At 46.2% G+C, this 17,912-nt stretch overlaps 1 protein-coding gene and 1 long non-coding RNA gene across 4 annotated transcripts in view; both read right to left on the bottom strand.

Annotated features, from left to right (window-relative positions):
• Nucleotides 1-9,306, bottom strand: part of sulf1 (sulfatase 1) — a 61,635-nt gene extending 52,329 nt beyond the window's left edge. The window contains exons 1-3 of the mRNA XM_052054486.1: nt 7,403-9,306; nt 6,722-7,343; nt 5,516-5,571 (exon numbers count right to left, since the gene is read on the bottom strand). The gene's annotated coding sequence lies outside the window, so the exon portion shown is untranslated. The remainder of the gene's footprint in view (nt 1-5,515; nt 5,572-6,721; nt 7,344-7,402) is intronic.
• A 70-nt stretch (nt 9,307-9,376) lies between these two features.
• On the bottom strand, nt 9,377-17,017 carry LOC127593252 (uncharacterized). 3 transcript variants are annotated; one of them, XR_007960353.1, is made up of 4 exons: nt 16,640-17,017; nt 14,983-15,090; nt 11,200-11,257; nt 9,377-9,500 (listed from the first exon to the last, which is right to left on the bottom strand). It is a non-coding gene; the product is annotated as an uncharacterized LOC127593252 (long non-coding RNA). The 3 variants fall into 3 exon arrangements; XR_007960351.1 differs by lacking the exon at nt 11,200-11,257 and having other exon boundaries at nt 16,640-17,011; XR_007960352.1 differs by lacking the exon at nt 9,377-9,500 and having other exon boundaries at nt 11,137-11,257; nt 16,640-17,012.
• Between the last annotated feature and the right edge of the window lie 895 nt (nt 17,018-17,912).

Raw genomic sequence — 17,912 nt, 5'->3', positions numbered from 1 at the left:
CCCTTTTAGCTTGGCCGGGGAGAAAAGCGTTCCAGCTGTAGTCAGTCAGGCTGCAATAACGCCAAAATCCGCGGCAAGGCAATAAGAGCGTGGAAAAGATGAGACATTATACATCAAGAAGGAGGAGATGGGAGGTATTTTATCACGCGCCAGACCTGCGCTCGCGAGGAGCGGAGCGTGTGTGTGGCTGTCATCCAATCTCATGAAGCCTCTGCCTTATCTCGCTTGGGATCAAACTCACTGACGCGAGGAGTCATTTCTTGCCGCGGCTTTGACAAACGGCCCTCTGCTATCGTGAGGTCCAAATATGAGAAAGGTGTACAAGCTCCTGTGGAAAAATCGCGAGAACCCTGTCCTGTCAACCAAACTTCCTTCGTGCGGTGAGTTGTGCACGGCGGTACTCGAGTCATCCGACCGCGATTGTGTGAAATCTCCCAGGCTGTAACGCTCACGTCAGCAGTTTTTTTTTTTAGGGGGAGAGAATCATTTTAATTACGAAGAGCTCCCGTTCGAGCTCGGTTTATCGGAAGAAAAAGGGGGAGGGGTTTGTTAAAGTCCACTTGATGGCAGGGTTAGTTTGTGTTACCCGACGCCGCTGGAGCGGACTTGATCGGGGCTCGATGATTAAGGAAGCATCTGGGGAAAGTGTAACCTGAACCAAGAGGACCAGGAGCACCAATGCCTGCTCAGGACACTACTTAAGTATTCACACAAAAAAAAAAAAAAACACACATGCAGACTGAAGCCTCAACCTGAATTCCAGTGTAACGCACACCAATTAAGTGGATGTGTGACCAAAAAATAAAAAAATTAAAAAGTATTCGGTTCCTTGTGGGCCGGACAGCTGTCAACAGATAATCAAAAATACCGGCAATAACAGGAGCAGTTTGGAGGAGCTGAAATTTATATTGGAGGATAATTTGGTCTGAACAATCTAACGCTGGTTCCTGTCTTGTGTCACAGGTTAATTTTTTTTTTTTAAGTGAGTCAAATTCCGGTAAAATCAGAACCAACGAGAATTGTTCTGCAGCCGTCCTTTTTGTGAAATGACAGCTCCGGGGCTCCGCGCGCTAGTAGCGCGGACCTCACAGCTGCAGAGCGCCCAGACGAGCTCATCGAAACACACGAGATCGGAATACCATCTGCTTGTTCGCGTCCTCCGTCAGCTCATTATTCATCCTCCCTATCGCCACGTCGTTGCAGCGGCAGATAATGTTCCCGAGCACATCGTTAAAGCCCCTTTTGAAATCTGACATCGCAAAGTCAAAAGCAGTGTGTGCCATTTCGACGTTAATGAATCATCAATCTCCAGTACGTTGACAAACACCGAAATCTTGAGGATGTAAAGCGGCAGACAAGGTAAGTATCTCGGGACAAAATGAGAAGGGACCCTTTCCTCGAGCCGGTTTTGACTTCAACCTTGTATCGGAAAACGATTACTCCGCTGTGCACTCATTTAGATCTCCACCAACAGCCACATGGCATTCAGACTCATTTGACAAAAGCAAAGCCACCGGTAGTTCACACTCAACATCTCTATTTTGCCCCCCCCCCCCCGCAATCCCCCCACAAAAAAGTCTGACTCCAAGTCTAGCGCGTCTGTTGATTTACAGCACCGAGATTCTGAGACAAGTAGCAACCTTGTTCTGCTTGCAGCTGAAAAGAAAAGGGCCTGTGGGCCTCGGCTGAAGGGCAAAATGTCAAAAAAAGTAGATCTATCTGCCTCTTGCCCCCAAAGACAGAAATATCTACGTTCGGAAGAGAGAGAGAGAGCGAAAAACGGGGGGTGGGGGGGGGGGGGGTCTTGAGGGGGAACAAGAAAGCCTGTTTTGTTGGGAAAAACAAAACTGGCCTCTTTCCTTTTTGCCGCGGATTCCTCCAGGCGAATTCATGTCTGTTTGTCAGTCATTAATCGTACACAACAGGAAATTTATGAGAACGCGGATACTATTTCCGCTGATAAACGTCCGCTACCATGGAACAAGAGGGCCATTAATTTATTTGATTTTTTTGGTGCACATTTCTACCTTATTTGGACATTGATCTGTAAACCCTGAAGGAGGATCCTTTTTTTTTTTAAATGAAATCCTCTCTGCTACTGGGGTAACTTTGGCAACTTTCTGAAATTCTTTCCGCGTGACCACGCTTATTAAATGAGAGCGAACGATTGGTGGAGTGTCAAGAAATGGCGGTCAGCGGGTCGCAAGAGGGCTGCGGATGCTGTCGAGGTGCATTCAAAGAAACATCTGTAATGGGAGGTCAGAGGCGGATCAACCCGGTGAACCCAACTCAAGAAGCGAGCCAAAGACCGTCGACTCCAAAAAGCTTTCGGAGAGCTGAGCTACAAAACCCCCACGGGTCTTTGCGCCCGTCTTTCACGCCGCTTCAGGAGCAATCGCGTGCTAGTTCTCTTTTAACCGCCGCTAAACTAGCGACTGCTATTAACTCATTCAGTAGCAGCCAATTCTGGACCAAGTCTGAAAAGACGTTTAAAAACGTCTTTGGGAGTGAATGAGTTAATTGCTCGACGCGAATCGCCGTAGAAACACAGGAATTATGAGATGGAAAGGTGAGAGTACAAATCCGCAAATGTCGGATGGGCAAGGGAAGTATTTTCAACTCAGAGGCTAGCATCAGTGGAAACGCAGCTGTTATGGCCGCCGCAGAAGAAGAACAGAAAAAAGGGTTGCGATGTGAGAATTTAAGAGCGTGATGTAAACTGACAAATGTTGAGCGGTCACCCCCCACCACCCGAAATTTTATGACAGTATGGCTCTTTGCTAAAAGATGGTACAGACATCTGGGATCATCGGGGTGACAAAACGAGAGGGGTGAGAGGGGCAACATAACAGCTCCACACAGGTACTTGGTTCCGTTACTTGTTTCTGACAAAAGGCCCCTGAAAAGAACCAGATGCGATGATGGAACGCTCTTACCCGAGGGCCACAGCTTCAATCTGAGCCCGTAAAGATATGAACGATACCCATTTGACGTAACCCCCCGCCGGCCAAGATGAACAAATGTCTGTAATCCACGGCAAGCAGGGTCCGACACCGCCCGGTGAGGGCTTTTTATGTTGCCGTGAATCACCACAAGCATTTAGCTTGTGATGTCCAATAAAAGCTGAGTGAATACAGAATGTTTTCTCGTGTGGCGTTACACGTTGTTCCGGAATTTATTTGGACCCCGTGGCAAGTACACAGAGCGCAGCTAAAGCGGCCAATAAATTTGAGGTGGAATGGAAATTGAACCCACCTGGTGTCAAGGATGGTTTGACATAAAAATGTAAGACGGGCCATGTTGGAGGTCTCGCTCTTTTCCGAGGTTTCCCAATGAGATGCTGGAGGATGGCAACTGGACGATAACGACAATCTACGAGCTACACGGCGAAACCTGAAAGTCGACGCTTTCCAGAGATCACCTTCCGGCGTCTGCCCTAAAAATCGGACTTTGTGCGTCATGATGAGCTGAAGCAACTTGACAGCCATTCCATGAACTCATTCGGTACCAGCCAATTCTCGACCAAGTCTGAAAAGACGTTTAAAAACGTCTTTGGGAGTGAATGAGTTAATAGCTGAAGATCGAACCTTCAAAACGACTTGGCCCAACGATTTGTGGCAAAACCACGGCGATAACCAGTCTCGGTCGGGGTTTGAGTTGAGTGAATGCGCAATCGACTAAACTGTGGTTTGGAGAATAAATTGCTCAGTCCTAACGAGTTGCCATTGTCATCACACCTCCCTCTGTAGTCAAACGCCACCAAATCATACTGAGGTGATGGGCTTGTCCGGACGGCATGTTTTCTGACGGAAACGACTCGTAAATCAAGGGCGCTCCCCAAACTGACTGTGAAAAGCCAGACAAGCGCTCGCGAGGGACCTGCCCGGTGCGACCGGGGAGAAAGGCCAGACAGGCCCGTTGGCTTCAGGACCAACTTCAAACCGTCAATGACGTGAAAGACTCAAGAAATACTTTCTCACCCAGTGTTGTTTGGGTGGTGTGTTTCTTGACTCCTCCCTTATTTTCTTTCACAGTCATTTCCAATCAATTTCTGGGAAATGAAATCCAGCCAAAGTACAAAGCCCATCAACACATTCAAAGCATTGTTTAATCACACGCAGCACAATAGCGTCGCAGCATCTCGCAAGGCCACTGGGACTAACAAACTTGCGAGCGGAAACCAAGCATTTCCACACACACACACCCCCCCTCAAGATGTTCTGGAAACAACAATTGAAGGCAAGAGAGCGTCTTTTAACTTTGTTGAACATGTGGCTAATGGGGAGGAATCTGCACCACGGAGAGGAATGCCGGAAACCAAGATGAAGTTGTAAAAAAAAAAAAAAATTGTTGTGTTAGCGTTTGGGCTCTTGTGGTAATTATCGGCAAAGTTCGAGGGGAAAACCAAAATGGTCCGTCACCCATAGCGTGATAATCAACACGATACCGAGCGGCAGACATTGCGAAAGACCGCTAACGTGTCCTGGATTTCACATTCTTCATGAAGAAACGGAACGGCTCAAATCCACGTTGTCACGGTAGAAAAATAAACTTGCGCGTGCACACCCATTACGTGGCAGCTCTCCACACGGTTCACGATGGAATGTCAGTTTTTCGCACCGAGCAAAGTACACTTCACAAAATGTTTCCAGATGTCAAAAGTATCATCAAGATGTGTCGGTGACACAAGGCATTTTGGTTCTGGTTATTATTTTTTGGGGAGATGTCGTTTGAGTTTCAGTTCGTCTTCTGCTGAGCGTAACGGTTTCACAGTTTTACCAAGAAGGCAAAGTGCGGTTTTACACCTCCGGTCTTGTGCCACTTCTGTCAAATTAAACAGTCTGGCGGGGTCTAGCATAGTCAATCGATGACAGTATGACACACGACCTAGTCGCGTGTAAAAGACCAGACAACAAAGTACAACTGCTGAACGCGGCGTAATTTACCATTCACACCGTCGCCCCGAGAGACAGGAGATGGGGGTCGGGGTGGGGGGGAATCACGCCTTATAGTGCTACTTAGCTTTATGGGCAGTCCCCAAAGGATGCCAGTTTATTTTCGCGCATTCTTACCCGCTGCTCAGACGGGACATAAAACCCATTGGAATATATTCCGCGCTATCCAAAAACAAACAACACATTTAGCCGAAGGCCCACGGGGGGGGATCCGTACTTTAGCGGGTCAATCAGCCCGACAAGAGGCATCCGTCGGTTCAAAGAATGAAAGCGCACAAACACACCTGGTCGACTCAACAAGCTATTCAGGCCTCTAAATGAAGCGTGTTAAATACTGGGGTCCATTTTCGAACAAATATGGAGCAGACCACTATAAAAAGCTAGACAACAGTACATGACTATACATAGCAGTGGTGAACGGTCAGGTCCAGCGAGGCCTAAACATGATCAGAAGCAGGCCAAGAGAACAATTCCAACCCAAATTCTCATATTTATTACATGAAATGTGATTAATTTATGACCATCAGTCTATTTTCTTCATTTCGTCGGGTTTCTTTTACCTGCACAGCTTGTACAGCCGCCACTGGACAATCCTGGTGTGAGGTTCCCGCAGGGCCTGGACGGGGGAAAGAGAGCAGTTACGACATGACGTCACGGGACAACCGCTTTCTCTCACGTTCAGCTCACTCCACTGTTCCGGCCAAAGACAATTGACAGGCAACATTAGCATTTTATAGCATAAGGGGTTCTAAGGGAGATGGAGGAGAGGAAGCCAGATGACAAGTCATTGTCATTCACATCGCTATACAGGCGTGGGCGGCTTGCAATAAAAGACAAAATGGACACCTGAGGGAGGAGGTTGATTGCCTGATGGTCAAAGCAAACGCGCAGGACAAAAAAGTGAGGTCACAACTATTAAACACTGCAGAAAAAAAAACAAAAAACATGACGCGGTGTAATGGATTGAAGAGATTTTTCCACAAAACAAGCTAATTTGATGACCTATTTTGGTGGAATAAAGTGCGCGTTTTTGGATTAGGCTGAAAATTCAACACGGAAATATTTTCGTCGCGACTAGTCATCGCTGGGGAAAATGACCAGTTCTGTTTCAGAAGCTCCTCCAGTGTTTGGTTGCTGCAAATTTATAGATCTAACCACAAAATTGTCATCCAAATTCCAATTCTTTTTTTTTTTTTATCGATTTTCAAACGTATCAGAAGGGTTAACTCATTTACTCCCAAAGACGTTTTTAAACGTCTTTTCAGACTTGGTCCAGAATTGGCTGCTACTGAATGAGTTAATAGTCCAGAAGCAATCGGTCTCGCTGGACCAAATCGCTACGATGGCAAAATTGACTCTCGGTTCTTGTTCGTCGGAAGTACGGAAGCTGCTAAAAGAAATTGCAAATAATAGACACTCATTAACTGATAAAAGAAAAAAAATCATCCTGCCCAACATTTCGCTAAGTGATTAAACGGTGACTCAACTTCCTGACCTGTTGCTCCCACCTGTGTGTACAATTACCCCCCCCCCCAAACACAAACACACACGCACGCATTCACTCACCAACGCACAGAGAAAGCTTCTCAAGTGACGACGTGATGACCGGTGTTTATATGAATCTTAGTAGGATGAGTCCCTGAAGATTTCCACACACCCGCTGGCTTCCTCTGTGAAGGGCGTCCAAGAAAGTAAATAAAAAGCAGGACAGGGTGGTTGTCATTTGGACACACACACACACACACACAAGCAAGCACAACGCTTACCTCCCCTTAAAATGCCCATCCTCCGACATCTCCTTCCCCCGCACGGTCTGGCTTCCTGCACTCAGCGAGGACCTGTAAACAAGACACGCACGTACACGCACACGCCCACGTACACGCACACAGTCGGGGCTATCTAAGTTCACATCAGCCACCAAGTGTGCTTATCACTCACTATCCTTTACTTTCAGCCCTCTTCTTCCTCATTCCCTTTCTCCCTCCCTTGGCCAACAGGTCTTCCCATCTGCTGGCCAGCTGGAGGAGGAAGAAGACGACGACGGAGGGGGGGGGTTGGGGGGCGGTGCGGTGCGGACCGGGCGGCAAGTTGCGCCGTCTAACTTTCTCCCAGTGAATATGAAGACTCCTCAGAGGGTCCTTTGGGGCTTGGCAATCGGGGGGGGGGGGGGGGGGGGTCAAGTCAAGCGTGTTGGAGCACTGAGGGAAGATATGGGCCGCTACTGCCGCATAACGCAAGTGTCTCTGACTTGAGGGGCCCCACAATGCATTGCAACAGATGGGGCTGATGGGGAAACAGTCACTTGTTGGTGCTTGCTCATCCCACACACATGGAAGGACCACAAATGGCCATCGCTGTCGATTCCCAGGCATCATGTGCCGACATCAACTAAATTATGTCATTCTGACCCTTCAAAAAACCAATTCGTGTGTGGCTTGTGACAAAACGATTCATGGTGAGTTGACTTGAAATGGCGTCATTTCCGATGAGGCTCCTACTAGAAGAAGCCAAAGCAAGTAGCAGGATATGGGCCTGAATGGACTCCATTGAATCCGTGTCGCCATGAGTCTTCCAAAACGGACAAACAGGATGAGTGGCGGGTGACAGCGACATGTGACTGGAGTTCCCGAGCCCTAGCCCCGCCCCCATCCCAGGACCCCGCGGCCCCTTCTCTCGAATGATCTTGGCTTAGTCCCATTCCCAAAGTGGCTTTGACTGGATGCTGATGGGCGCTCGTTTTGAAACAAAGATGCATTGTATGGGGAGGCCTCTGCCTCCTGGCTTATCAAGATCTTCATCTTGACAAACATTAGCTTCCAAGTGAGTGCGACACAAGTGCCGGATTCTGTCCAGAAACGCTTGCAGACTGGTATCGCCGAGGCAGCCTTTAGTGAACTTTGACCTTCTGGAGTGCTACACCTGTCAGCAAGTCACAACTGCACTGTGGGATGATAGCATAGTCCCCCCCCGGTCCCCCCCCAAAAATGTGAACCTCATCACCTGGCTCAACAACTCAACTGTGGGCATATTTTGACTTTTAGACACCTCTCAAAAATACTAACGGTGAGAGAAGTAATCATATTACAGTTTTGCATTTATTCAAGTAGGTTTTTGAGTTTTTTTGAGGGTATCTTCTGAAAAGTGCTGATTTTGGAGCGTGTACAAGTTTTACGTTTTTCAAAATACTCCAAATAATGGGCCATTTTCTAACAGTTGGGGTAGCTATTTCAAACTCATTTTTGCCGCGGGCCACATTTTAGTCACCGTTTCACGAGGAGGGCCGTTATGACTAAAACAAGATAAAGAAGTCAAGAAAAACTGTTGATTCAGCTATTTTTTTAAGTTCCTATCATTCGGGGTTTGGTAACAAGAAAACCTCTCCTAGTTATTACAAATGAGAATTTAGAATGTTGGTCGATATTTTAGAATGGATCATGGAAGTTGACATGTTTGATCTGCATTCGCGGACCACGTCTAATGATGTGGCGGGCCAAATCTGGCCCCCGGGCCTTGAGTTTGATAGAGGTGAGTTAGGGTGTTTGTAGACGAGGCTGTTGGACACTTTTGGGCAGAGCGCTGGATGTTATCGGAAAATATCAAGGATGCATTTGGTTCCCACAAGAAGACGCAGAGGGAAGCAAATATGGAGGGGGGGGGGGAACAAAGCCAGATGATTTCTTAAATCGGGGGCGCTTTGAAGTTTTATGGCTGCGTGGAGCCTGGACTCAGCTGATTTTGGACAGAGCCGCTACTGCTCCATCAACCTACCACATAGCCGTACTCGTGATTAGCCGGTGACTGAGTTCACCGGCACCCAAAAAAAAAAAGCTGTTGAAGACAACTCGCATTATACTGACCTCATGGCAATAATCCCAACCCTACCCGACTTTCACTGCTCGTCTATTCAGACGTCGTCCTGCGTTCAATCGGATGCCTGCCTGTTCCCGTCGAGGTTTCCATGTCTCCCCCCCGAACACACAACAGGAGCTGAGGGTCAGAAGAAAAAGAAAATCTCCCGCCCCATCTGTGCCCTCGTCCATTCTGCAGGTCGGGGCGTGAGCAAACAAGTCGCTTTTTCGCTGCCCTGGCAACCCTTTTCACTTCAGACATACACACACACATACACGCATACGCAAACACATTGCAACATCCTCTTTTAGAAGGGCCGCATTGAAAAGGGAACTTCCGACCTCTTGAAGGAAAGCTGTCAGGGAGGGAAACAAAAGGAAAACAGACAACTAAAATACACAGAGGGACCTTTTAGCTCTGGTACAATCCATTCCCGGATCATGAAATAGATTGTTGACATTTCTAAAGAAGAAGAAGGAAAAAAAATACCCTGAAAGAAAAGAAGGAAACATGATGAAAATTTGACTGGTGCGCCATCGAGTGTGAATCTTAACTCTCATACAATATTTACCAAGCTCTGCCATTGTGACACCGAATAGAACAAAAGCAAATTAGGACGCTTTCTTCTTCTGTTTTCTTCCAGCTGGATGGATTCCCCTGTGGCACGGTACTGCCCCACACAGGTCAGTCTTGATACTACAACAGACATCTCATTAGGGAAAGCACGAACATTTTTCGACGTCATATGTTTCGCATTTTCATAATGGGTAAAAATGTGAAAAACTATTTTGCCAACCCCGCCTAAGTGTGCGGCTTCAGAGTTGCACTGAATTCGTCTTCGTCTTCTCTACTGCTCTCATCACTTGAAATATTTGACCGAAAGGGAAAATATATCTTAACGTCACAATTTCACGGGGATCAGTTTTACTGTTATCGATGTTTATAATCCATCACGCTCGGCGAGTATTTTCCCTCAAGAGTCACCACCAGCCAGCCAGCTCCCATTCCAAGCATCACTCTTCTTTTTCAATTACACAGAACGCGGAATGAGCACGATGGGAAAGTCGGGGTCTTCGATCGGGGGGTTGCGGGAGTTTGCTTGGACAGATTGGACAAATATTTCTTTTGTGTGGTCGCCGCCACGCCTCCGCGCTGCTCCGACGGCCAAGGAGGGAGCAAGGCGGCACTATATCACAGTGGCTTCTCCATCCAAAAGTGTCTCACTATCCACACTCCAGCACCTAACTTAGCCATCAATTACGTTTATGGGGCGAAGGAGGCTAATAAAATAGCACGTGCAGGCTATGTAACTTTTTATTTTTTTTTAATAGTACATTTGGTTTCATAACTCAACACTACAAGTGAAAGATGATGAGAAAAGTAGTGGAAATGACGCGCATATCAACCATATTTTCAATACGCTCGAGTCATGAGTTGTTTTGATGTCCGAGTTGCGGCTCAGTCGCGACCAGTGGACAGAACATTTAGGTTGGCACCACAGCTAGCATGCGGATTGTGTTCCAAGGTCCTGCGTTCGTATCTTCACAGTTTCCAGATTCTGGTTTGCGATCTCGGCTCCGACTCTTGTTTTGTGGAGTTTCCCCTTCTTACTTGCGTCACGCTCCCCACGCGTCTCCAAAAACATCCAAGCTAGGTTCACTGAATACTCTAAATTGGCCATGCCTTGGAGTGGATAAAAATTGCCACTGACAATTCTGAAGGCTTCATCCAGAGACGATTTTTTTATCTCGGTTTAAGCTAGCTTTTCAAAATCGGTGTCAAACGTCGGACTACTGGGGGTAAAATGAAAAGGACCAGAGCAGGGAGAGCCATGACATGTCGCAGCCACATCATCTGTGCCCTCTTGTGGGGAAGGTGGCTCGCACACGTCAACCAACTGGTCATTTAAGTCAATCCCAAGGCTGATACTTTTCTCTTCTTTGTTTCCAGGAAACATTCATTCATTCATTCATCTTCCGTACCGCTCGATCCTCACTAGGGTCGCGGGGGGTGCTGGAGCCTATCCCAGCTGTCTTCGGGCAGTAGGCGGGGGACACCCTGAATCGGTTGCCAGCCAATCGCACGGCACACAGAAACGAACAACCATTCGCACTCACACTCACACCTTGGGACAATTTAGAGTGTTCAATCAGCCTGCCACGCATGTTTTTGGAATGTGGGAGGAAACCGGAGCACCCGGAGAAAACCCACGCAGGCCCGGGGAGAACATGCAAACTCCACACAGGGAGGCCGGAGTTGGAATCGAACCCGGTACACCTCTGCACTGTGAAGCCGACGTGCTAACCACTGGACTACCGGGCCGCCCTCCAGGAAACATATTAGAGGAAATGGCTTTGGGCAAAAAAAAAAAAAAACACACCATTGTTTGGCTCACTGATACGTTTTTCAATTCTGGCAGCGAAAACTGTCAAGTCGACTTGTCACCGGCGACGCTGAAGAGATAAAAAAAAAAAGCTTAATTACCCACATGCGACTTCTTGTCCTTCATTCACTCAGTCGCTGGCCCGGTCTTCGAGATGAGCCAAAAGTGTGGCAAAAATAACTGGAGTGATTTTAACGGGGATTTTCCAGGCGGCCGCGTGGGACCGGGATGACGCAAAGGGACGAAGGATGTCAGAAAACCATTTAGGAAAGAACAACCGCGACAAGTTAGGGGAAGAAATACTGTAATTGAATTTGTCTCTTGTCAGGTTGTACAATGTTTTTTTCCCTTCTAGTGTACCGGATTTTTCGGACTATGTGTCACTTTTTTTTTTTTTTATTCCAGAGTTTGGCTCGTCCTTCGACGAATAGTCAAGTGTCACTTGTACAGTGCCATGTATTTGCCACCTTCATTGCATATTTATCATACACAAAGGTTTCGGTTCATCAAAGCGATTTTCAGGGACAACTCAAGGAAATTAAAAAAAAAATGCAGCTTCTAAATGCCAATAAAATTTATTAAGGCACAAAAAAATATTTAAAAAATCCAAACCTCACTGTACCGATGGGAAAAAGTAACTGCCTACCAACGGGTTGCGCAACCCTTGGCGACAACAACTGAAATCAAATTTTTGCGATAATTGGTGATGAGTCTTTCACATCTTTATGGAGGAATTTTGCCACACTCTTCTTTGCACAGTTGTTTCAATTCCGCCATATGGAGGGTTTTCTAGCTTGAACTGCCCGTTCAAGGTCACACCACAGCATCTCAATTAGAATCTAATCTGGATTTTAACTTGGCCACTCCAAAACCTTAATGTTTTGTTTTTTTAGCCATTCAGAGGTGGCCTTTCTGGTGTGTTTCAGATTGTTGGCCTGCTGCATAATCCAAGAGGGCTTGAGTTTGAGGGCGCAAACTGATTGTCGGATGTTAATCTTCAGGATTTTCTGGGAGAATTCATTGTCCCATCAATCACAGCAAGGTGTCCCGGTCCTGAGGTAGCAGAGCAGCCGCAGACGATCACACTGTCCTCATGCTTCACGATTGGTGAAGCATGATGTTCTTTTTATCAAATGCTGCGTCATTTTTACCCCAGACTTACTGGGCCACACATTTTCCAAACATTTTTGACTCATCAGTCCACAGAATTTTTTTTTCCCCACAAGTCATCAAGATGTCTTACGGCAAATGTGAGACGAGTTGAAAGCAGCGGTTTTCGTCTGGGCCACAATCGCGAGACCATGGCACGAAAACGTAAATCATGACTGGCGCAGCCCGTTATCACCAACTCAAGTATGCCCAACCTATTCACAAAGTTACGTGCTGGAGCTGGGCTGCCTACAGTCGCAGCCAGCAGCCTCCCTCCTCTCAAACAACACACCTCGTGAGTTACTTCGTGAACACAAAGCGCGTACAAAGGAAACGAGGCTCCAGGGGAGCGACGATATTTTTTTGGCTGGTGTAACTTCTACTCCCAAAATACAGTCACACCTCGGTTTTTGACCATAATCCATTCCAGAAGGCTGTTCGATTTGTTCAAAAACCAAAAGCACTCTCTTTTAAAAAAAATATCTTTATTGAACACGTCTGCTCACAATGGAACGCTTCACGAGGAAGCGTTACTTCCTGGTTTACCCGAGGGTAGGCGAGAGGAGTCAAGAGGCGCCTTCAAGTGCGCTCAGTTTGGTCGAGAACCGATTTACGGTCGTAATCTGAGGCATAATTTTTTTTTTTTTAATAAATCTAAATTTTGAGTCGAAAACCGATTTGGTCGAGAACAGAGACGTTCGAAAACCGAGGTTTGACTGTACAATTTATGCTTCAAGTTTGATGTCAGTCACTGAAGTGATGTTGGATTGATCTCAAAGGATGCTATCAGCCACTACGGAGGAGACCTCAAATGTAAGACGTCAAAAGGCCAGAAGTGACTCTTGCCTTTGGTCAACTAATTTATTTTTGACTCGGGGGGGAGGGGGGGCTGCTTTTGAATACCTGCACAATACATAACATAGAAAAAAAAAAAACAGCCGCGCTCTACTGACCACTCCACTATGCACGAAAAGTCTAAATATGATTACACGAGCAATCCCTTGCATGCCTTCCTACAACCTGGTCATGTTACCGCTTTGGAGGCCCAAATTTCTTTGTTCTTCGCCAATAAATCATTGACTTTTTCTCATTCGCCCTTCGCACGACACGCTGAGCCGTGAGGAGTGACTGTAAAGCACTGCGGTAAATCCCTTCAGAACAATTTATTGTTTTGCGCTCGCAATGATTGAGTGCGCTCAAAGCCATGAGTCACAGGTCCGGGGGAATCCAGCGCGTATGTCCATCAATGTTTTGTTTCATCTGAAGAGGGAGTGGGGATGCTGAGCAATTCCATTTCCTGCTGTGACAATGATGAGGGGGAGGGGGGGGGGTGACATCAGGCGTTTTGGCAGCGTCCGAAACCGACTGGAGGAAGCGGCGTCAGCCCGATTACAGGGCAAAGAAGCAAAACCTTCTCGCCGAGCAACCGTTAACAGGGCATTTGTTCCGCTTGAAATGAGCTACGATGGGAAGCCGAAACAGGTGCGAGGCGGCTGAAATTCATTCTTTTTGCGCGCCCTGGATGGAGCTTATCGCCAGCGTCATCACCATCAATCAGTCGTCGGCCATCTTTCTTCTCCGCAACACTGCAAAACGGCCTCCGTCGCTCGCCAAGCCAAATCTTTCCGTGTTATTTGACGGCGCTTTACGAGGGTTATCCGACACCTGAGACTGAGCTTTGCAAACACGCGAAAAGACGGACGGTGTTTTAGTGACAAGCCCCTTTAGAGTCGTTAAAGTGCTGTTACAAGTGGAGCGAGCGAGTCAGCTCGCGAGTTGGGCTTTCGCCAGCAGTCCAAAACTGATTTACTGATTCTGCCGAACTGTCGTAAGTATTTTAGACGCCGTGTGAATTTGAACACAGTTGCTCACGCTCTAAATTTGGGCATCGTTTTACCCCCAAAATGCTTCACGTTTCAGCATCATGAATTTATGAGGTTCCAAAATATCTGATGACTTTCATTCAAACTTTGGATTTCTTTTCATCCCACGTGACTTCAAAGCAGTCGTCTTGGATAAGTCACGGCCTCCTTCGCCAACGAGCTCGCATCAGCAAAGGCTCTGGCATAAATAAACGGTCGACGACAAGCAAATATTTTGGCTTCGATAAGGCAGCGCGTAATAAATCACAGGCTAAACTATGAAAGCCATGCGCACATTCCCCTTAAACGTTGTATGTAAATGAAAACATCAACGGGTCAGGATGTGGACGGATTGTTGGCCGGCAGCTTCCAAGAAAACAACAGCTATGGAAGGGGTCCCGCTTTTGGAAGGAAACATCAGTATCACAGGCACCTCACCAGACCTTGTTTCAGTCAGCATCAAAGGATTCGTCATCCGGGCAAAATAAGGATTGTTTGTTATGTTTAGTGGGCTCACTAAGTTTGTTTCTGGTAGATTTATACTTCCTATTTTTTTTTTGCTACTATTCCCTTTGGCGTAATAGGGAGAACTAAAAATAAATATGAATGTAAATTTGACACATGACAGAGAAGAGTGTTGTGAATAGCACCGTTATATTTGAATGAATTCATGTGTGTGATATCGTTTTTTCTATGAGGTTTCAAAATTATATATCACAGACACTGTGGGCATGTCATTGAAAAACATTTCATCGCGCATCCTTCTCAGACCGACAGTACTCACGGTGCGGAGCTTTCCACAATGGGGCAAGAGGCGATAGCCAACAGCTCGTTTGCAATTTAACAGGCTTCCAGAGGCTCCTCGGACCGGGTGGTGTTCTCCTCGCTTGGTCTTGAGGATCCACAAAAAAGAGACACAAAAAGTTGTTGTTTAGGAAACACGGCAGAACGTGTCATTCAGCCTCTGGGATATCCAGATAAGATTCATTATTCGGGTTGCAGGTAGAGTTAGCTCACCAACTGCATCAAAGAGTGGATGAAGCAAGTCATGTAATTTTAACTTAGGAACTCGCAATTGTAATGCAAACGAAGAATGAAGGTGCTCATTTCTCATATGCATGGAGAAAAAAAAGTGCCCCACTTGAGTGAAAAAATTATTTGGACGTTTTCATCAATTATCTTATCATAAATGTACTGTATAATGTATGTTGAAACAAATCTAAAAATCTTAGACTAGTAGTTTAATACTGACATTTTTATTTGGGTTGTTTTCTACTTACTTTTTTATGTTCCAAAGGGCCATTTGACAAACGTTTTGTGGGAGAAAAAAAAATCACTTTGATTTGGATCTTGTGACAAGTGTTGCGCATCAGTCCATCCGTTTGTGTTGCTTGCCAGGATTGGTCACCAAGTGAAGATGTAGACCGCTACAATAGCTTTTGGCGTTAGCCGGCGACCGGTTAACAGGCTGTCATATGCTTGTCACTTGTAATTGACCACTTTGTCTCACAAAGTCGACACACTGATTGTATCCTTGCTTTTTCTCCCTGCCTACCCTGAAACTGCCTCAGCCAGATAACATTACAGACTGCCCAAGAGTGGATCGGAGTGTTTCAAACAACGCCGTGACTCCTTGGCTCTCAAGAACAGGCTGTGGATCGTGATGAGTCATCAGACCCATAGGTCTCTTTGCCTCGCCCGACATGGGGTCTTTGCCAAGCCTTTGAAATGATCCCCAAAACGTCTGGAACATTGACTGAGCTGCGGTCGGGAACAAGAACCTTGCACCAGTGCGAGAAAAAGTGAAGGGAGATACAAACACACAACGACTCTGGGACTACCGCTCATGTAATGAGGCCTCAGATTTGAACATATAAGCACTTGGGAGAGAGAAGATTTAGACTGAAAAGCCCCACAATCATACAGGATTTCTGCTAAGTAATCCTCCTGGATTTAGAACAACAATGCATGATGTTGCTGAGGATCACACAACCATGTTACCCTCTCTGTGAACACAGCACATCAAAACAATGGAGAGTGACACAAAAGAACTCTATAAAGCCCAACGTGTGGCCAAAATATGATCCCAAAATTTGCTATAAACTAGAAGCAGAAATAACATTCCAGCGAGGAACAATAGATTTATTGAATTCACACAGTGGGGCCAACAATAACATCCTCCACACATGAAAACCATCTCCTGCTTCGCACTTCAAACTGCATGGAAATGTGGACTCTTCTAAACAACCGAGACAGTAGTTTGGGTTCTGCGAGGGAGCTAACGTGTTAGCCACGGCTTAGTCAGGCGCGAAAGTGCGTGGCGTAATAGCTCAGCATGACGTACCCAAACGTTTATTCAATATTTAACATTAAAACGGCGTATAAACTGGACATAGAAAAACAGTAAAGCGTCCGTAAATCCGACGAAAACATGAGCTTACCTTTAAAACGTCACTGGGGTGGAGTTCGAAGAGTAACGTCCGCCATTTTGAGACATACACAGTCCATTCGTTCTCGTAAAAAAATGCATTTACTTTTTTTAACGACTTTACTTGATTGTGTGTGTGTGTCCACTTGGAGAAGTCTGAGTTTGTTAGGTTTATGCAGAAACTGTTTACCCTTTTTACCATAACACTGGGGAAACAACCAGACCTGACGTAGTTTTCATTTACACCACTGAGGGCGGTAGTGAGTCCTTCAACACCATTTCGTATTTATTTTGATTGAAGATTTACTGTCACACGTATATATCCATACTTAATAATAAAAGAGAATATATTTAATTCTACTTTTTATGTTTCCATTACAGTACTGTTAATATCATTACGGTGGCCCTCGAGAACCGGAGTTTGGGTGTGAGTGTGAGCGCGTATGGTTCTTCGTTTATGTGTGTCCTGCGATTGGCTGGCAACCAGTTCAGGGTGTACCCCACCTGCTGCCCAAAAACAGCTTGGATAGGTTCCAGCACACCCCATTACCTTTGTGAGGATAAGATGATTAGAAAATGGATCGATGGATGTTATATTGCATTGCATTCGAACGTGTACCTAACTAATAAAGTGTCCAGGACGGCGTATGAAATGTTACAATACAAAGCCTCAAGGGACCAAATTAAGTACAAAAGCCTCCTCATAGGTTTATTAATGCCATGCTGCATGAGTTATCTTGATATTGACCATTTTGTTTCAATGCTGCATGGGTGGCCCTCATATTAGCTTGGATAAAGACTTCACGATGGTCCTGGAGGGGTGGGGGTAGGGGGATAAGGATCACTCCGAAACACCATCCCTTTGATTTGTCATTCCAAATCACACGTGCGGTCAAGAGAAAGCAATCACATGGAATTGGACGTGGCGCTTGATGACTTGAAATACGCAGACATGAGCAGATGGAGATAAAGCATGGGCGTTTTGACTGACATCTGCGGCGGGAACTCAACTCTTCATCTGCTTCCAGGTCTTCCATATGCTTTGATTTCTTTTCGCTGACATAACAAATGGCACAGCGTTGAAGAAATGTGAACTGAGAGAGAAAATACCGCATGTATAAACGGTTGATTTGTGGACACGTGGATTAGTGGTGCGCTGCTAATGTGGAATGTGAAGGTTGAAAAGATATTTTGGGTGAGATTAAGGCCCCACTGGGGCTCCAGTGAAAACCAACAGATCCAGCAGATGGTGCTGCACTGAAAAAAAGCTTTTTTTTTATTGGTGA

The sequence above is a fragment of the Hippocampus zosterae genome, chromosome 20 (genome assembly GCF_025434085.1).
Source record: "Hippocampus zosterae strain Florida chromosome 20, ASM2543408v3, whole genome shotgun sequence".
NCBI lineage: Eukaryota > Metazoa > Chordata > Actinopteri > Syngnathiformes > Syngnathidae > Hippocampus > Hippocampus zosterae.
The sequence above is the reverse complement of the archived record's forward strand: the minus strand, read 5'-3'. Positions and strand labels throughout refer to the sequence as shown.